The sequence below is a fragment of the Lissotriton vulgaris genome, chromosome 1_2 (assembly GCF_964263255.1).
Source record: "Lissotriton vulgaris chromosome 1_2, aLisVul1.2, whole genome shotgun sequence".
Taxonomy (NCBI): Eukaryota; Metazoa; Chordata; class Amphibia; order Caudata; family Salamandridae; genus Lissotriton; species Lissotriton vulgaris.
Window position 1 is genome coordinate 97,423,196 of NC_141686.1, and position 15,229 is coordinate 97,438,424.

The window sequence follows — 15,229 nt, forward strand, 5'->3', positions numbered from 1 at the left end:
AGATACTGGCCTCAATAGTTATGTAATGCGCTTGCAAGTTGCTAGTTGTACTGTAACACAAATTTCTGCTGAATGATTGAGTTAATCTTAAAGAGCATTGGTTACAGACTATGTCTTTCTTCATATAGATGCTCCTTCCAAACCAACAAGGAGGAAGGAGCTGGCTAGAGCTGTTGCTGAATATCGGCGGCTGGTGGCCCTGGAGGACGACGAAAGTGCGCAGTCGACCATGACAACAACGTCGGCTGCATCAGCCTCCGTGCCCCCACGGGCTGCCACCCAGCACAGTGCTACAGCCAGACCGAGCCGGGCTGCCAAAGCCAAACGCCGAGCAGCAAGGACAACAGCTGCCTCTCACAGCCATTGCAACTACAAGGCACGCCTGCGCCGCAGTACCCTGAGGGTGTCCCGCCTTCAGCAGGAGCTCCACCACTTTACCAACGTGTTGGAGGGTCTCCGCTTAGAGCACGCCTTGCTCCCCAAAAAGTCAACAGGATCCACCCATAGTGTCCCTTGCCCCTTTTTTAGAGACTTTTGGGGGGTGGGAATCGGGAGTTGTGTTTGGGACTTTTAAAAGACAACCGTTGGGGTTAGGGAGGGTCTTGCGGGAGATTATTTTGTTAGGGATACAAATATACTTTTTCAAACTTTATCTGAGCATACCTGTTTTTTACTGCTTTTGAGTCTGGTGGGTGGGGGTTTAACAGTAAGTTTGTTTTCCTGAATAGTCCTAGGACTTTAGTAGTACTACCGTCAATCTCTCGTCTCTCCTAATACCCCATTATACTACCTCCAACAAAAACGCTTATCTTACCTGTAATTTGTGTTTGAAAGTAGGGCTAGGCCCAGGGCTGGCTCCACGGGAAACAGCGAATAAGGTTGGCAATCCAGGGCGGATGAAATGTCCTCACTGCGGTGGTACTAGTGGTGTGACACAGTGGCAGTTGCATGCCTATGGAAAAAAAGAAAATGAAACCTGGTTTGTCCTTACTATAGCATTACAATGGTACGATAGAGAATATAGCAGGTGACAGTATACTAGACTACAACAGTGCCACAATGTAGCCTAACAAATGGTAAAGTATTTATAGTATAACTTGTACTTGCGTAGGATTTCTTTGACATTGGCTAATACTACAAGAAATAGTACTGAAGCTGAGTAAGTCTAGAATATATCCTCGGATTCCTTCACCAGCCTGTTGCTATGACCTTATCCTCCCCAGCAAGTGTGTGGAATTATTGATGTCAGTTAGTCACACATCAAGCAAAACCACACAACCCGGGGGAAGAGGGTTAGGGTTTGTAAAATGGATAGGAATGGGGGTTTCTTTTTGGGTAGGTTTTGTTGAGAGAAAAAAAAAAAAAGCACAGCATGGACAAACAATAATTGAACATAAAGATTTTTTTTTTTTTTTTAATTTGTTTTTATTGTTGCATCACATTTATATAATCAGTAGTGCAAGCATAAAGAAGTGCGGCGTCAACATTCCGCCACATTCTATCAGAATCGCAACTTTTTCATTTTTTGAATAAACAACCACAACATCCAGGTGTGTAACTCGGTCTTACAGAAGCATGCTACGTATACATCGTCATTCTATTCATGTTAGGCCATCGGCCAAATTTCCCCACCCACAGTTACTCTTATCATCTCCTATGCCTGAAGGGCGTGGGAGGATCTAAGTTGCCCAGACCCAAGCCATCCTGTCTCTCCCGCAATTCCACTCTTACTCTACATCATCCTCCTCTTCTGAACTATCTACATCTTCCTCTTCCTGCAGTGGTTCACAAGGCTCCCCCCTATATGCATTCCATGGCAGCCATATTTTGTTCCATTTACGTGGATTAGCCCTCTGCTGGTAAATCGCCCGCTCCGTCATCATGATCATATCCATATTTCTGCACCACTGTGTCAAAGTCGGTATCTCTGCCGCCCCCCATTTTTGCGCTATATCTCGTTTTGCTAGCATCATCCCTATAACCACCCATAGTCGCCCTTGTGGCGTCAGGTTGGTCGGGCCCCACACATTTAGCAGACAGATTCTAGGATCAGGAGTGAACAGGAGTTGTAGCGTCTGGGCGACCGTACGTGTCACTCGCTTCCAGTATTCTAATATGTTCGGACAGGACCACAGGGTATGAAACAATGTGCCCTCCTCCCCACAGTTTCGTAAACAATACGGGTGTTCTGCCCTTTGGAATTTGTGGAGGGTGGTGCGTGTGTAGTATACTCGGTGTAGTATCTTGAATTGTATCAATCGGAATCTTGCTGATATTCCCGCTTCTCTAGGTGATGCCATTGCGGCATTCCAGTTTGCCTCATCCAGGTCACCAACATCATCCTCCCATTTCTCTTTTAATTTTTGTAACTGGAGGCGTGGGTTCGAATCCCACCGCTGCCACCAATGTGAGAAGGTGGCCTGATATGCAGTGCTCACTATTCTAGTGAACACTATGTATCAGTCCAGCAACCCTTATTGATGATTGGTTGTAAGTCAACCTTATAGACCAGCTATCCTAGTAGCGTGGATACGAGCAGTCTAAGGCTAAAGACTCGAGAGGGCGCGTTAAGCCAGCTGTTTACCACACATATACCCCTTGAATACCAAGTGAAAGGACACCACACAAGTGTTATGAAAATAAACAGTTATTTATTTAAAGATCACAACAGCCCTGTACTCTTTATGAGGACAGGGTACTAAGCACAAACCAAAACTCTTACAAAAATACTTAAGTTAGCACAGTATATACAAATGCCCGAGGGGCACGGAAAACCATATACTCTGAAAGTGGAATGCGAAATTCCTAGCAGGTAAGTACAGTACTAATAGCTTTTGGAATCGCTAGGACTTGACTAGGGAATCGTTAGATTATGTCTAGGAGGCCTAGGGGACTCGGGTGCAGTGTGTGCACTCTCACGCGAGATGCGGGACAAAAGTCTATGGTAGCTAGGAATTAGAAAGTTAGTGTTCTCGGGCGAACCCGACCTGGTAGGGAGAAAACGAAAGTAGATTCTGACCCTTGGATAGTGAGGCTATGCTGGGGCACCGAAATGCCGAAGTTACCTAGCCCAGGGGCTGCAGCTGCATAGGTCTGAAAAGACGTCGGGAATCCTCGTAGACGGACCAGGAGCCGGAAGAAAAGATGCTGGCCGGTGACCAGTGAAGAAAGTTCAGTCGGATCCAAGCCTGGATCTTGAAGATAGATGACACCTGAAAGCAGAGGGGACCAAGTTCGAGACTACTAGCCAGTAGTCAGTGGGCACCAGGAGGGCACCGGATGGTAGCCACCTCGACTAGGTGAGTGGGTGACGCTTGACTCGAAGATCTCACGGACCAGGAGGCGTTGTCGGCGACCAGGATGGAGGATCGAGCTGTCCCACGAAGATAGAAGCTGTCGGCGTCGCTGGACCCAGGATTGGGCAACAAAGCCTTGGCAAATTCAAGCCCACGCGGTGGACCTAAAATGGCGTCTGGAGTGGACCAGGAGGGTCCGGGGTGCCTCTCTTGAAGAAGGAAGCAAAGGCCAGCCTGGAGCAACCAGACCAGCAGTCGTGAAGTCGTTGGGCGTCGTTCAGAGGGCCACAAGCCAGCCGGCTAGTAGCCAAACAACGCGGTGCACAGCAAACAGCAGAAGGGCCCCACGCAGATCGTGGAGATGCAGGGGGGCTGATCTTGGGTGCTGGAGCTGCGCAGGGTCGGGGCTTCTCGGACCCCAAAGCACTCACCAGTGGAGGACACGGTGGGCTTGCAGTAAAGATGTCGTGCAGTCTTGGCGATCGTCGGTCCCTTGAGGTCTCGTCGCACTCACGGTTCTCAGCTGGGCTGTAGAGGTGAGTAGAGGTCAGAGGGGCCAGGGAAGCCGGGTCTCGTCGAGCTGGGTCGTCGGATTCGTGATGAAGGACTTGCAGCAGACCGCAGTGTTCTTTAGGATGGTGCCTGCGGATGCAGGGTGACTACTCCTTAGCCACAAGGGAGAATCTTGAAGAAGAAATCGTGAAGTCCTTTCGAAGAAAGTGGTATCTTGATTCCAAAGATGATCTAATTTTAACAGGGGGCCCGCTCCCATCTTTATACTAAAAAAGGGGGCTGACCCGGTGACTAGGTCCTGCCTATGGGTGGGACTAGGTGGGGGGTGGTTACACCCCTCAGCCATGCCGGACTTCCCCAGGCCAGGGGCTGGTGTGCCCCTGGAACTGGTTCAGACCGGCCTATGCGTAGTGAGCACCGGGGTGCCACTCAGCAGTCACCTTCCTGTAAAGCCCTGCCTACCCAGGATACACAAAACCATGTCTGGGACGGTGCTAGCACCGCCCCTGACAGGAAACCCTTTGTCCAGGCTCCCCTCGCTGGAAGGACTCCCAGCTGCAGGGGGTCAGACTCGTGTCTGTGGTGGCAGCATCCATTTTGTGGAGCTGAGGCTTCAGTTAACTTTAACCGGGGTTCACAGTTACATACATGTCGTGTCCCTCTAGAAGGGTGGAATGCTAACCCCGTCGCCAGAATTGGCGAGGGGTTAGTATTCCAATTCGTATGACACCTTACTCGACATGTTTTGATAAAGCAATACCAAAGATAGCATTTAACCGCGAGGATTATAATGCACTTAAGAGTATATGGTATGCGATATCATGGAGCAGCTATTAGGACTTGATTCCGCAAGCTGCAGACAGGCTCAGCTCATGCCAGAGCACCATCTCACACGATTCCAAGCACTCTGCCTTCAGGATTGTCAAGGCCTGCCATAGGAGTGACTGATAGGAATCTGTGTGTCCATGTTAGGGTTAGGTATAGGTATACTACACCTACAGCAAAGGGTGATTACACGACTTTGCCCCAGCTGTCATGCAGCCAGTTGTGTCAAATTTAGGAGGCCAGCCAGGGGTGGCACAATACATGCTGCAGCCCCTGGCAGCCCTGGGTACACCTATGCCCTGAGTTACAGGGTCTGATAGGGTGGCCCAGTACCAATTGGAAATGTACCTAGGGTACATGGAATCCATTTTAAAGAGAGAGCAGTAGGCCTGGGGTCCTGATTGGCAGGGTCCCAGGTCGACTATGTCCAAAACCAGCTAAAACACAGGGCAAAAAGTTGGGGGCAACCATAGTCAGGATGTACCTTCCTACAATGGGTCAGGCAGATTATTTACTAATTTGCGATATGTGAGGGATGTAGCGCTAGCTTCCATGTAATCAGTGAGTAGTCGGTCTTCCAAAGGGGCCGATTCCGGGACCTTGGTACCCGGCGTCAGTGCAGCCAGTAATGCATGTCTAATCTGTATGTAGCGGTATGTCTCAGTGGTGCTCAGCTCATACTGTTCTCTCAGGGTGTCAAACGAAACCACCCCATCCCGTGTCCACAGATCCCCCACCGTGGAAATCCCTATAGTGTCCCAGTGTCAAATCCTTTACTACGTCTCAAGTTGCCCAGTGCCCTAGAATCCCACAAGGGTGTGAGCTGTGTAATCACCCCCCCCCCATTTCATACGAGATTGAGCTTTATGCCACAAAGTCACAGTGTGCTTAGTCGGGCCGATCAGTTTTGCCGTCAGGCCCTTGTTATAAAGCGGGGCCAGTAGTGTATTAGTGCCAAGCTGCCGTCTGTCCGCTAAGTACGCCGGGTCCTCCTGCGGAGCATGCACCCATTGGTTAATCACCTTGAGGTGTGCCGCCCAGTAGTATAGTTCCAGATTTGGGAGCGCAATCCACCCACTGTACCAATCTCTAATCAGCTTCATCTGTGCTACCCTCGCCGGTCTATCTCCCCACAACAGGCCTGACAGTTGCCCCGTTATCTGTTTGAAAAAGGAAGGCGGGACCAGTGCCGGCGTATTTTCCAAAACATAGAGGAACCGGGGTAGTGCCATCATTTTGAAAAGGGCGGCTCTGCCCAGTAACGTCAGTCAAGTCAAGTCAAGTCATAGAATTTGTATAGCGCACTACGTACCCAGAGGGTTTCAAGGCGCTTAGGAAGGGGAGGAGGATTATTTGTCAAATATCCACGTTTTGAGCTGTTTTCTGAACGCTAGGTGGTTCTGGGTGAGGCGGAGGTAGGCGGGGAGTGAGTTCCATGTTTTAGCAGCCAGGTAAGAAAAGGATCTGCCTCCCATGGTGGTCTTGTTGATGCGAGGCACAGTGGCGAGAGCTTGGTTGGAAGACCGTAGTTGGCGGGAGGGGGTGTAGAAGGACATTCGAGAGTTGAGGCAGTCTGGCCCGGTGTCGTAGAGTGATTTGTGTGCGTGGGTAAGCAGTCGGAAAGTGATGCTCTTATTGACGGGTAGCCAGTGGAGGTCTTTAAGGTGACCAGAGATGTGTTCGTTGCGTGGGATGTCTAATATGAGCCTGGCTGATGCGTTTTGGATTCGTTGAAGTTTCTTCTGGAGTTTTGCGGTAGTACCCGCGTAGAGGGTGTTTCCGTAGTCCAGTCGGCTCGTGACCAGAGCGTGGGTGACTGTTTTCCTTGTTTCGGAGGGGATCCAGCGGAATGTTTTTCTGAGCATGCGAAGAATGTTGAAGCAGGAAGAGGAAACGGCGCTGACTTGTCTGTTCATTGAGAGTGAAGAGTCCAGGATGACGCCAAGGTTTCGTGCGTGGTCTGTCGGGATGGGTGCTTTTCCCAGGGCTTCCGGCCACCAAGAGTCGTCCCATGCGGAGGGGGATGTACCTAAGATGAGGACTTCTGTTTTGTCTGAGTTCAGTTTCAGACGGCTTTGTTTCATCCATACAGCAACTTCTTTCATTCCTTCGTGTAGGTTAGTTTTGGCGGTGCTGGGGTCGTTGGTGAGAGAAAGGATCAGTTGGGTGTCGTCCGCGTAAGAGATGATGTTGAGGTTGTGTTGGCGTGCGATGGCCGCGAGGGGGCTCATGTATACGTTGAAGAGGGTGGGACTGAGTGAGGATCCTTGGGGTACGCCGCAAATGACTTCAGAGGCCTCGGACTTGAATGGAGGAAGGCGGACTCTCTGGGTTCTTCCGGTGAGGAACGAGGTGATCCATTCAAGTGCTTTCCCTTGAATTCCGATGTTATTGAGGCGTTGTAGAAGGGTGCTATGGCAGACTGTATCGAATGCTGCAGAGAGGTCGAGGAGGATGAGGGCGACTGTGTCTCCATTGTCCAGTAGAGTTCGAATGTCGTCTGTTGCTGCGATGAGGGCGGTCTCAGTGCTGTGTTTTGCTCGGAAGCCGGACTGTGAGGAGTCGAGGGATTTGTTGGCTTCGAGGAAAGCGGCGAGCTGGTTGTTGACTGCTTTCTCAATGACTTTGGCCGGGAAAGGAAGAAGCGAGATGGGGCGGTAATTTTTGAGTTCGGTGGGGTCCGCTGTTGGTTTTTTCAGAAGGGCGGTGAGTTCAGCGTGTTTCCAGTCTTCTGGGAAGGTTGCGGAGTTGAGGGAGCGGTTGATGACGTCTCGGAGGTGCGGTGCTATGACGGAGTCTGCTTTGTTGTAGATGTGGTGAGGGCATGGGTCTGTAGGGGATCCTGAGTGGATGGAGTTCATCAGGCGGATGGTGTCCTCAGTGGAGATTGGGTTCCAAGCGTTAAGGGTGTTCACGGGGGGAAGAGGGTCGGCAGAAGGTAGGGTGGGTTGGTTTCCGGGTTGGTTGTCAAAGCTGTTGTGGATGTCTGCAATCTTGTTGTGGAAAAAAGAGGCTAGGGAGTCGCAGAGGGTTTGAGAGGGGGTGATGTCGTTGGAGTTGGCTGAGGGATTGGAAAATTCCTTGACGATGTTGAAAAGTTCCTTGCTGTTGTGGGCATTGTTGTCGAGTCGATCCTTGAATGCTGTTTTCTTGGCTTTTCGGATCAGTTGGTGGTGAGTGCGGGTGGCGCTTTTGAAGGCGTCCTTGGTGCTGGAGGTTGGGTCTTTTTTCCAGGCCTTTTCGAGGGAGCGGCAGAGTTTCTTGGATTTCTTGAGGTCATCGTTGAACCATGAGGCCTTCTTGCTGCCAGGTTTGTTTTGACGTTTCTTCAGTGGAGCTAAGGTGTCGGCGGTGTTGGATATCCATAGGGTGAGGTTGGCGGCGGCTTCGTTGGCGTTAGAAGAGGGGGCTGGGGAGTTTCGAAGGAGCGATGCGGAGATTTGGTCCGTGGTGATTTTCTTCCAGTTTCTTTGCAGGGTAGGTTGAGAGTGGTTGATGTGTTTCGGCTTGTTGTAGGTGAAGTGAACGCAGCTGTGGTCGGTCCATAGGAGATCCGTGGTGTGGCTGAAGGAGACATGATTGCTGGAGGTGAAGATGGGGTCGAGTGTGTGACCTGCGATGTGGGTGGGGGAAGTGACCAGTTGTTTAAGTCCGAGGTTGGCGAGGTTGTCCAAGAGTGTGGTGGTGTTGCGGTCGTTGATCTTTTCAAGGTGAAAATTGAGGTCTCCCAGGAGGATGTAGTCTTTGGAAGGGAGCGCGTGTGGAGTGACGAAGTCCGCGAAGTCTTCACTGAATTTTGCACGGGGTCCTGGTGGTCTGTAGAGGAGGGTGCCTCTGAGTGTGGTCTTGGGGTCGATGTGAATCTGGAAGTGAAGGTGTTCGGTGTTGGCGAGGTTGGCGTCAGAGCTGGTAGAGATGCGGAGTGATTTCTTATGGACGATAGCGATTCCTCCTCCTGTGTGGCTGGTACGGTCTTTGCGGGTGATTTTGTAGTCTTCAGGGATGGCAATGGTGATGTCTGGTGCGGAGGAAGCATTCATCCATGTCTCCGTAAGGAAGGCGACGTCTGGAGAGAGGGTGTCTAGTAGGTTCCATAGGTCAATGGCGTGCCTGTGCACCGATCGAGTGTTGAGAAGGATGCATTGTAGGTGGTTGGGATCAGGATCCTGTGGTGTGGTCTTGGCGGAGATGTTGTCGGTGCCGCTGAATCTGCAGGAGTAGCAGGAGAAAGGTCCATGGGTGTGTCCAGGAGCGGCTTGGACGCAGGTGGGGGCGCGACCAGGGTCAAGGGCTAGGAGGGAGGTGGCATCATAGGTAATGCGGGCGGGCTGGGCAGCGCGAGGGGCAGGGGATCTGGCGCTGGGCGCGGTCCAGGCGCGGACGGGCGTAGACGGGCTTACCTTTGGCGCACCTTCGGCGCGGGTTGGGCGCGGACGCTGCGCGTGAACGCTGCGCGCGGGAACTCCTGTCATATATGGATGGTGGAGGGGGAGGGGCGAGGGCGTCTCAGCTGGGAGGCGGGGCGGTCTCTAGAGGGCGAGCACAACACACAAAATGGCAGCGGAGGGGTTAAGAGAGCGTAGCGCTTGGGGAGAAATGCTCAATTATACAAATGCAGGTGATAGCGCTTTTTCAACAAATGCAAATGCAAAGCGGCGAACAGTGCAGGCAACAAATGAGGCAGTAGTTGGTTAAATAAGCGGAGCAACGATACCACGGGACGCCAGGGAGGCAAGGGAGCGACCACTCTGCTCGAGAGCGAAAGCGAGTCACAACGCGGAGGGCTGGCGGAGCGCTGCTTCTGCTTAGTGGGAGGGCGTCTCAGCTGGGAGGCGGGGCGGTCTCTAGAGGGCGAGCACAACACACAAAATGGCAGCGGAGGGGTTAAGAGAGCGTAGCGCTTGGGGAGAAATGCTCAATTATACAAATGCAGGTGATAGCGCTTTTTCAACAAATGCAAATGCAAAGCGGCGAACAGTGCAGGCAACAAATGAGGCAGTAGTTGGTTAAATAAGCGGAGCAACGATACCACGGGACGCCAGGGAGGCAAGGGAGCGACCACTCTGCTCGAGAGCGAAAGCGAGTCACAACGCGGAGGGCTGGCGGAGCGCTGCTTCTGCTTAGTGGGAGGGCGTCTCAGCTGGGAGGCGGGGCGGTCTCTAGAGGGCGAGCACAACACACAAAATGGCCGCTTTCAATCTGTCGAGCAGGGGCCTTAGGTTCATATCCTGAAAGGTCATATGATCTCGTGTGATCTGAATCCCTATATATCGAAAGGAAACGGTCTCCACCACCAAGGGGCAATCCACCTCCAGACATGGCGGGGTCCCATGCAACATGTAGAGCACCGATTTCATCCAGTTAATCTTGTAACCTGAGGCTATTCCCTGCCGCTCACACAATGCCAGTAATACTGGAATCCCCTCTGCCGGGTTCGCAAGGTATATTAGCGTATCATCCGCATATAAGGACACTCTGTCCTCCCAGCCATCACCCCAGGTAATGCCTTGCAGCAGCGGCGTGGTCCTAATGATTGTTGCCAATGGCTCCAGTACCAGGGCGAACAGTAGCGGTGAGAGCGGGCAGCCTTGTCTCATGCCCCTGGCCAATGTAATGATTCTCGAGAGGTGTCCATTTGCTGTCACTCGCGCCGTGGGATTCCTATACAGTAGCCTGATCCATGCTATGAATTTTGGGCCGAAGCCCATATGTTGTAGGACTGCAAAAAGGTACCTCCACTCCACCAAGTCGAACGCCATCTTGGCGTCCAACGAGAGGATTGCTGCATCGGTTGTCAGCAACGGAGCCCTTGCCATAACACCATGCAGGCGCCTGAGATTCAGTGCCGTACTTCTGTGCGGCATAAATCCCGATTGGTCCGGATGAATGAGGTGACTAAGGTGTGGCAACAGCCTGTTGGCTAATAATTTTGCCAGGATTTTGCTTTCAGCATTGAGGAGGGAAATCGGCCGATAGGAGCCGCAGTCCTCAGGGGGCTTGGCAGGTTTCGGGATCGCCACAATGGTGGCCATGCATTGATCAGGTGGCAGGTGTCCTCGCTCTAAGCTATCTAGGTACATGTTAAGTAGCGGTGTCGTGAGCGATTCCGACATGGTTTTATACCACTCAACCGGGATTCCGTTGGGACCCATGGCTTTTCCTGGATGTAGTGCCGCTATAGCTGATTGTATCTCCTCAGCCGTCAAGTCTGATTCTAGGTCCTCAGCATTGTCTTGCAACAGGGTTCGGGTAGGCACTCCCACGAGCGCTATCTCCGCCATTTCCCGTGTAACCTCTATCTCAGAGGTATATACCACCTAGAAGTGATCAGCCAGGAGTTCGACTATCCGGGCGGGGCGGGTGTGCAGCGCCCCCGCAAAGTCTTTCAACTGTAAGATAGTCCTCTGCCCCTCCCGTTTTTTCTCTAGCCAGGCTAGGAGCTTACTCGCCTTATCTCCCACATCGTATACCCTATTCGTCGTGGCTGCTATGTTTTCGACCACTCTACGTCGCAGGAGATCAGTATGACGATGCTGACACAGCCGTAGGGTGTGGAGCGTGTCCCCGGTCGGGTCGGCCATATGAACCTCGTTTGCCTTGGCGAGTCTGTCCTCCAGGTCTAGTAGTTCTATTTTCTGGGTGCGCTTATAATTCGTTATAGTGGAGATAGCTTGGCCTCGGAGAACCGTTTTATAGGCTTCCCATAGGATCGACGGGGATGAGACCGAACCATTGTTCTCCGTGAGGTAACATCTTGTCGCTGTTTTAAGAGCTTTGGTCACCTGTGGGACCCTAAGGTAGCCCGGGAATATTGGGTATATGCGCTTTTGGGACCGCTCCGGGTTGGAAAGAGTCAGCGTCAATGGGGAATGGTCCGAGACACCCCTCGGTTTAATTTGTACGTCATCGACAGTAAGGAGCCCTTGCCCCGGTGTAAGGAAATAGTCGATCCGCGACAGACTGTCGTGGACCGCTGAGTGGTAAGTGTAGTGATGGTCCGTCGGGTGTAGGCGCCTCCAAAGGTCTATCAGGCCTTGCGCTTCTAGGAAATCATGTAGCCGGGAGGGCCCTGGAGCCTGTGTTCGCGACGGGAATCTATCTAGCGTATTGTGCGCCACTGCATTAAAATCCCCCCCTACTATGAGGTCACCTTCTGGGAGTTCCAACAGAAATTTACCCAATTCTGGGAGAGCTATCGTGTGCAGTGCCGGCGGAATGTATACTGAGACTACATTCAGCCGTCTCCCCTCCCATTGTCCAAGTGCCGCTGCGAAGCGCCCCTGTGTGTCTACCTTCGTGGATTGGAGTATGAATCTGGAGGATCGGTGCATTAGTATTCCTGTCCCCCGGGATCCCCTCGTGAATTCCGAATGGGCGATCATCCGGTAGCCTTTCCTGTCTAAAGCAAGTGTGGCTGTGCCTGTGAGGTGTGTCTCCTGTAGTAGGACCAGGGCCGGGTTGAGCCTCTTTATACTGTGTAACACCAACCCTCGTTTGACCTTGTCCCCCAGACCTCTAACGTTCCAGGACATAAGTTGTAGAGGTGCCATGGGCCCTGTCTCAGGTTCCCCCCTCCCTATGTCATTCCGTGTATTGTGTGCCATTGCTTCCGTGGTTGAGAAAATCTATGTACCATAGAAAGTGCGATCTAAGACCTTGACATGAGCTCGCCTTACTTAATGTGTGTGCCCTGTGGTTCCAATCTACACCTGTAAAACAATTCAAAAAAACCAAACCCCCCCCATTCCCAACTCCCCCCCTTCCTGCCCCCCTGCTTGACGGACCCAGAACTGCCCGCCCCCCCAACTTAGCAGAGTGCCTGACCCGAACCCCAAACACAGTACTTGCTCGTCGGGGTGAGGGACTCTCCGGAGTCGGCGGCCTCCCTCCATGTCCACGGAGGACCTCCGCCCGGTGTCCTTGACGGCCAGCCCAGCCAACATTACATTTGTTCTAGTCCAGTAAGCCCGGGAGGTCATTGTTCATCGCTGTTCTCAGTTTCATGGGCCTCACTTAATGGGGAGTGTGGATCCAAGTCTCCTCCGGATGCTTGGGAGCCTGCACGGGAGCCATTTGTGCGGTATTTATTTGGTTGTGTGGAGCGGCGAGGTAGGCCCGCTTGTCTCCATCCTTCTAGCCAGTCGTGTGCAGCCTCTGGAGTGTCGAAGAACCACGTTTTGTTGTCCGCCACTACTCTCAACCTGGCTGGGAAGAGCATGGCATAGGGGAGTTCTCTCGCCCTCAGTTCTTTCTTGACTTCAAAGAATGTCCTCCTCCTGCGCGCGACCTCCGCCGTGTAGTCTGGAAAGAATGCCAAAGTGGAATTTTGAATCCTAACTGGAGGTGAATTTCTTGCCGCTTGCAAGATCGCATCTCTGTCTCTGAAATTGAAGAGACGTGCAATGATCGGCCGTGGTGCTACGCCTTGCTTCGGACGTCCTCCTGGGACCCGATGTGCTCTTTCCACAGAGAAAAAGGCGGATAGACCCTTGGGTTTGAGTTCTTGTTCGATCAATTTTTCCACGTAGAGGTCCATCGCTCTCGTGTCTTCCGACTCCGGAACCCCTATAATGTGGATGTTGTTCCGCCTCGAGCGCCCTTCCTGCTCGTCCAGCTTTGCACGTAGGTCTTTGTTCTCGTTCGAGATTCGCTCAACACTGATCTGGAGTTCCGAGACGTCCTCCACTAAAGATTTGGTCACCACCTCCATTGAGGAAACTTTTTCGGACATCTTGTGGAAGTCGGCTCTCATCAGGGTTATTTCTGTGGAGATCGATCCCACTGTAGCCTGTACTTGCGTCAGGGCTCGCATAACGTCCTCAAGGGTTGCTTTTTTACCTCCCGCCTGGTCGGTCGTCTTGCTCGCCTGTGCTTTGGCATCTGGTGGGGAAGCGGACGGCTTTTCAAATGCATACTTCTCGAGACGTGACTGTGTGTTGCCTCCCTTCGGACCTTTGCCCGCCATGGCCGCTGTAATTGCACTAAAATGATCGCTGTGGGCAGAGTATTCAGGGAGCTATGTCTCTCCAGATGGAGCCCCGGTGGAGGCCCGCCGTTGCGACAGCAGTCCCTGGGTGCGGTTGGCCAAAGGAGCTATTGTCGACGACCCTGTTTCCTGGTCCGCCGGTGAGGTTAGTGGGTGAGGTTGTGTCGCTGCGTGGTCCGCCGGACCCGCAGACCCGCGTCACTGAGGGAGCGGAATTAGCTCGTGGTCTGGGTGGCGTGTGTGTCCGATGTCCCTGGATAACGTCCCAACTGACCCACTCCTGGCCCCCCTCGGCTCGGCGTAGTCCTTGATGCCTCCCGGCCCCAGCCGGTGATGTGCCAGCCGCGTCCAGGGGCGTGATCACCAATCTGTAGAGCAGAGGGGACACACAGTGGATCAGGAGCCTCCTCTGTAGTGTCGGAGGCCCAGCTGCGCCGCGTCCCAGCAGGTTATTCGAGGGTGTGGGTGCCCAGGTTGATCGGAGCAGATAGTCAGGTTATGTCGCTGCCTCCGTGGTGTGGTCGTGTTCCGGCGAGTTAATGGCCGCCCCCGTGCCCCCTCTCAATACGCTGGCGTCCCCCGCGCCAGGCCCTCCGCTGCTCGAGTGACGGCTGTCTCTGAAGCCGGGACGGCAGACCCAGCACCCCGGCAGAGTCGAGGCCCGGTTCCTCCGGTGGTCGGGAGGCAAGATGGCGGTCCCAGGCTCCGACGACACGGGTCCGGCCGCCCCCGGGCCGAGGTCCGGATCGTCCTTGCACTCACCGGGCAGCAGTCGATGTCAGTCAATCTCTCACTTGCAAGCCACAGAGGCGCCGATGGTCGCTCTGAGCCGCTCGCCTCTCTTGTCCCTGGTGCTTCGTTGCGAGCGACCGCTTCCGGCTCTTCCACGCCGATTCCGCAGCACTTCCTGTCGGCCCTGACACGCCAGGCAGGTCCCCGGCTCCTATTTCCTCCCAAGGCCAGAGCGGACAAGACGAGTAACTTCACTTCCCGCCGTCGGATTTTCGATCTGGTTGCTGCCGGGCTTCAGTCCCTGCCCGCAGGGCGAAATTCTGTGTTGGATTACTGATCGGATATGTCTGGAGGCCGCTTCAACCGCGGAGCTCGCCCTTTAAGCTGCCACCATCTTAGGCTGCTAGCCACGCCCCCATAAAGAAGTTTTTAGTTACAAAGCTAACCATAAATCTTTTACGTGACATAAAGAAAGTGCATGCACTACTGAATGCATTGTTACAGAAAAGTAAGTAGTACTTTCAACAACCGTGAATGCCAGAACGTGACAGTACAGGGCTACATTAAATTAGGTTAAAAAAATAGCCGAAGTAAAACATATAGAATGGCTGTAGGGATCAATTTAGAAGCAGAGAGAGATCCAAGAAATGCACTCACACACACTCATTGAATAAAATAATGGATACTGTATCTGTATTGTTGTAGTTGTCCTGTTGAATTTGGTAAGTAAGTTGCATGCAGCAAACAATTCCTCTTATTAGCGGCACTCCTCCATTCCAGCTGACGCTTCGTCCATCAATGTTGGTGACCAGAAGACACCCTGTACACTGCCTGCCTGGCGGATGCTGAATTGCGGCTCGCTAATGTGAAGCCTGAC